The sequence below is a fragment of the Capricornis sumatraensis genome, chromosome 8 (assembly GCF_032405125.1).
Source record: "Capricornis sumatraensis isolate serow.1 chromosome 8, serow.2, whole genome shotgun sequence".
Taxonomy (NCBI): Eukaryota; Metazoa; Chordata; class Mammalia; order Artiodactyla; family Bovidae; genus Capricornis; species Capricornis sumatraensis.
In genome coordinates this window covers 64,621,884-64,627,657 of record NC_091076.1, presented here as the reverse complement: position 1 = coordinate 64,627,657, position 5,774 = coordinate 64,621,884, and the positions used below count along the sequence as shown (strand labels likewise).

Below are 5,774 nucleotides of genomic sequence, written 5' to 3'. Positions count from 1 at the left end.
AGCCCAGAAATCTATATTTATTTCCAGCTGTGCCAATTCCAAAATATTTGTCTACCTTACCCTTTTCTCCCCTTTGCTGAGCTTCACTTTCTCAATCTCAAGCTGAAATCCCAGGGCTCACAAATACTCCCTCTCCTAGGCCAATAAAATGCACAATGGGGTCACTCCGAAGTCCTTAGCCTCATAGCCTATAAGAAAGGAAAGAAATCACACCTGAATTATAGCACAGGCTGGCATGTCTTAAATGCAATAAGAATGCAGTATTCTGTAATGGCTGCACTGCCACGTTTATTCAGGAAAAAATAAGTGACTTCAAGAAACTGAAATTTCCACTCCCCCTCAAATATCTTTGGGAGTGGAGTGTGTGTGTATGTCGACTGTTGAGGGGAACTGTGGCGGGGAGGATGGGGCAAGAGATTAAATGGATTTGTCAAGAGTGATGTGATACAGGGGAGTTCCCCAGTGGCCTAGTGGTTATGGTTCAGCGCTTTCACTGCAGAGGCTGAGGTTTGATCCTTGTTCGGGGAACCATCCTGCATGTCATGTGATCAAAATACAAAAATTAAAAAAGAGTGATGTGACTAATTAGAGTTCACAGTGTATTAAATAGCTGTCAGAACAAATAAATCTGCAAATCTTACTGGCTTAACTCACTTATGTTTCTTCATCATCTATGTGAAATCAAAAATGGGTATTCTTGAGCAGCAGGCAGGTTTTCCTCCAAGTGGTATTTTAGGAACCAGCGGTTGCAGCACTCAGGCCCACTAGTTGTGGCTCTCAGGCTCTAGAGGGCAGACTCAGCAGTTGCAGCCCATGGGTGTAGTTGTTCCACAGCATGTGGGATCTTTCCAGAGCAGGGATTGAACCCATGTCTCATGCATTGGCAGGTGGAAAAACTAGGTCCACATTTCTGAGAACCTGTGGTAAAAGGGGGCATGAGGATTCTGTACAAGGTAGAAGGACGGAAAACAGCTATTATACTCAGATGGGGTTTTCCTTTCACCTGAGCATGGCATGAAACTTAATTTACCAAAGGGAATGTCTCCTTGTTAGCAGTTCAGGTTATGCGACTCAGGAAGGAATTCTAGAGTTCCATGGAGGTTGGGGGAAATGAGAGGGTGCCAGCGCCCACTCTTAGGTCAAGCCTTGAGCCCTGTAGAATGAATATTTGGGTCTAGAATCTAGTGAGTGGAAATATGTAAGGAAAAGGCAGAAACAGTGTCGGGTGGAGGAGAGAGCTTGGGATTTGAAGTCAGAAAGACTTGGGTAATTAAGAAGTTGTGTGAATCTGGAAGAGTGATTATCTCCCCATGTGTGAAATGGAGATAACCCTTGAAAGAGTATTTTTGATCTTGAAAAGGAGTGAAGATAATGTGTGTGTGTGTGTATATATAATTATATGTACATGTTCAGTTCAGTTCAGTTCAGTTGCTCAGTCGTGTCCAACTCTTTGTGACCCCATGAATCGCAGCAAGCCAGGCCTCCCTGTCCATCACCAACTCCCGGAGTTCACTCAGACTCACGTTTCATCGAGTCCGTGATGCCATCCAGCCATCTCATCCTCGGCCGTCCCCTTCTCCTCCTGCCCCCAATCCTTCCCAGCATCAGAGTCTTTTCCAATGAGTCAACTCTTCGCATGAGGTGGCCAAAGTACTGGACTTTCAGCTTTACCATCATTCCTTCCAAAGAAATCCCAGGGCTGATCTCCTTCAGAATGGACTGGTTGGACCTCCTTGCAGTCCAAGGGACTCTTAAGAGTCTTCTCCAACACCACAGTTCAAAAGCATCAATTCTTTGGCGCTCAGCCTTCTTCACAGTCCAACTCTCACATCCATACATGACCAAAGGAAAAACCATAGCCTTGACTAGACGGACCTTAGTCAGCAAGGTAATGTCTCTGCTTTTGAATATGCTATCTAGGTTGGTCATAACTTTCCTTCCAAGGAGTAAGCGTCTTTTAATTTCGTGGCTGCAGTCACCATATGTACATGTAATTGTATATATATTGGAGCTTCCCAGGTAGCGTGGTATTAAAGAATCTGCCTGCCAATGTAAGAGATGCAGGTTTTATCCCTGGACCAGGAAGATCCCCAGGCATAGGAAATGGCAACCAACTCCAGTATTCTTGCCTGGAAAATTCCATGGACGGAGGAGTCTGGCAGGCCCCAGTCAATGAGGTTGCAAAGAGTCAGACGTGACTGATCAGCTGAGCACATACACACAATTATATGCATTTAAAATACTGGAACGCATGTACACCCTTGGGGGATTCATGTCAATGTATGGCAAAACCAATATAATATTGTAAACTAATTAGCCTCCAAAAAAAAATAAAATAAAATAAATATATGTATCAATGTGCATCTGTTATAAAATCTGGCACATAGAAGTGCCTAGTGTATACCAGGTCCCTTTCTTCCCACCTCCTTTTCCTCTGTCACTCAAAGTGGGCTCCATTCTTGAGTGGTTTTGATCATTAGGCAGAACAAGCTATTTCTTTTGCCTCAGAGAGCTTATTTGAAAGAACAACATTACTCAATGCTAAACCCAGGTCTGATTAATCCAGAAAGGTCAGCTGCCTATCAGGGATTACACTTGCAGTTCCCTGTGTCCTGATCCAGGTTCCATGACTCAGAGCTCAGAGAGAATGAGTATAACTCACAGCCTCAAAGGAGAGTCCACTCAGCAGCAGGATGTGAATGCTGGGGTTCCAGCCTGTTATCCTCCCCACCATCAACACAGAGCTGTAGGGCCTGCCCTCAAAACACTCAAGGTGATTGGGGCGTCCTGGCGGTGAAACTGTTTACCTCAGATTGGGACTTGAACCCATACGCTGGGACTCGAACTCCGCCAAAATCCTGTTTGGCACGTGAACCCATGTGGCCAGTGTAGGGAATATGCTATGCACAGGCCTGTACTATAATTAACCGGACTTCTTTGAAAAATAAGAACGACTTTCTCATCACCTCCAGTCAAAGGGTTGGGAGCAGTAAAATGTACATCGTGGAAAGACATCTTGGCTTTTTTATTCCCGGCCGTTAGCCCTCGGAGGAGGCCTTCCGGCCGCAGCCATGGCGCCTAGCCAGAACGGCATGATCCTGAAGCCCCACTTCCACAAGGACTGGCAGCGGTGCGTGGCCACGTGATTCAACCAGCCAGCTCGCAAGATCCGTAGACGCAAGGCCCGGGAGGCCAAGGCGCGCCGCATTGCCCCGCGCCCCACGTCCGGTCCTCTCCGGCTGGTGGTGAGAGGCCCGACGGTCAGGTACCACCGGAAGGTTCGTGCCGGCAGGGGCTTCAGCCTGGAGGGGCTTAGGGTGGCCGGCATCCGCAAGAAGGTGGCCCGGACCATTGGGATCTCATTGGACCCAAGGCGGCGGAACAAGTGCACGGGGTCCAGGCAGGCCAACGTGCAGCGGCTCAAGGAGTACTGCTCCAAACTTATCCTGTTCCCCAGGAAGCCCTCGGCCCCAAAGAAGGGAGACAGCTCTGCTGAAGAGCTCAAACTGGCCACTCAGCTGACCGGACCTGTTATGCCCATACGGAACGTCTATAAGGAGAAAGCCAGAGTCATCACAGAGGAGGGGAAGAACTTTAAGGCATTTGCCAGTCTCCGCATGGCCCGTGCCAACACCCGGCTCTTCGGCATCTGGGCCAAAAGGGCCAAGGAAGCCGCAGAACAGGATGTTGAAAAGAAAAAATAAAGTGCTGTTGGCAACTTACAATAAACCTGCAGTGTCCATGTGACCTTCGTTGTGTAAGGAGCCAGGGCCTGGTGGAGGGGGGGGGGGGGCCCTCCTTGAGGGAGACCTGGGGTGTGTCTGACCTTTGTCGCAACAGAGCTGTGAGGGAAGCAGCTTTGGTACCTGGGAGGCTTGTGCTTAGTGTTCTTGTCTGGACCCTCCAGCCCAGGAGGTGCTGCGTGTTCCTGTTACTATTAAAATATTATTTTCACATCTAAACAAACAAAAAAAAGAAAGACATCTTGAAAACAAGATGTTGACATATTGATGTGACTGATGGAAAACCATTAGTAACTGTTCTCGTAACCAGAGCCTTGAGGGAGTTGCTGAGAAATGACATTGAGGACTGTGCATTGTATATCTTTATCTCTGATCTGAGATTGTAAACTGTAAGAAACGCCGCGGGTAGAAAGAGCCACCCCTATGGACCGTTGATCAGGGCCTTTATTGGGCGGTCGCTCTAGGGCAGAACTCCCGGGGGCGGGTAATCGAGGAAGCGAAGGGGGTCTGCGAAGCAAAGGGAGTCTGCGAGGTATGAGGGGTGGGGAAGGGTTTTATAGCCCAGGCCGGGCTCCCATATAAGGAAGAAAGCGCGGGCTCAGCGGTGATTGGTGTCCAAGGGCTCCGTGTCGGCACCTAATTGGATGGCTTTGGTTGTCGGCCCGCCTCCGGGGCTTGTCTGCGGCACTCTGCCGGGACATGTCCCGACATGCCCGGGCATGCCCAGGCATGCCTCAACACGCCCGACCTTGCCCGACCTTTCATAAACAACAGATATCTCTAGAGCACTAACAAGGAAGTAGATGTTAGCAATAAAAGACATGCAAGGATTAGGATCTGGGATTTACCTGTGAATGGCATCAGCCCCCTGATCCCCACTTTTATTTGAGTCTTATTTTTCCTTATTCTTCTGTGGCACCACTCCCTCAGGTCAGTTTGTTGTTGGGCTGGTCCCAACAGCCAGGACTTGAACCCGGCCAAAATCCTGCTTGGGACTTGAACCCACATGACTGGGACTCAAACCCAGCCAAAACCCCACCTTGTTCCTGGTTTCAGGAGCTAAAGAAGCTCAGGTACTTGATGTCTCATTGCAGAAAGAATTCAGTGAGAGACAAAGTCATAAGTAAGTAGTTGATTTATTCAGATTTAGAGAGGAGCACACTCCACGGACAGATTGTGGGTCATCGCAAAGGGTGAGTGTGGCAGGTTAGTTTTTATAGGCTGGGTAATTTCATATGCTAATGAGTGGGAGATTACCCCAGCTATTTTTGGGATTTCCAGGAATTGGGCCACTGCCCACTACTTGGCCTTTTGACAGTGCCTTGGAACTGTCATGGTGCCTCCGGGTGTGTCATGTAGCTTGCTGATTGAGAATCAAGGTCTAACCAAAGTCCACTTGTCTGCCATTTTGGACCCATTTGATTCTAATAGGTGGATGTTGTGTCCTTCAGTCAGTTCAGTTCAGTCACTCAGTCGTGTCTGACTTTTTGCAACCCCATGGGCTGCAGCATGCCAGGTTTCCCTGTCCATCACTAATCCCCAAGCTTGCCCAAACTCATGTCCATTGAGTTGGTGATGCTATCCAATCAACTCAGCCTCGTCATCCCTTTCTCCTCCCGCCTTCAATCGTTCCCAGGATCAGGGTCTTTTCCAATGAGTCAGTTCTTGGCATCAAGTGGCCAAAATATTGGAGTTTCAGCTTCAGCATCAGTTCTTCCAATGAATATTCAGGACTGATTTCTTTTAGGATTGACAGTTTGATCTCTTTGAAGTCCAAAGCATTCTCAAGAGTCTTCTCCAACACCACAGTTCAAAAGCATCAATTCTTCTGCACTCAGCCTTCTTTATGGTCCAATTCTCACATTCATACATGACTACCAGAAAAACCATAGCTTTGACTAGACAGACCTTTGCCAGCAAAGCAATGTCTCTGCTTTTTAGTACGCTGTCTAGGTTTGTCATAACTTTTCTTCCAAGGAGCAAGCGTCTTTTAATTTCATGGCTGCAATCACCATCTGCAGTGATTTTGGA

At 47.9% G+C, this 5,774-nt stretch overlaps 1 pseudogene; it reads left to right on the top strand.

Annotated features, from left to right (window-relative positions):
- Nucleotides 1–3,071: 3,071 nt before the first annotated feature.
- On the top strand, nt 3,072–3,704 carry LOC138084387 (large ribosomal subunit protein eL13 pseudogene; annotated as a pseudogene).
- The last annotated feature ends 2,070 nt before the right edge of the window (nt 3,705–5,774 follow it).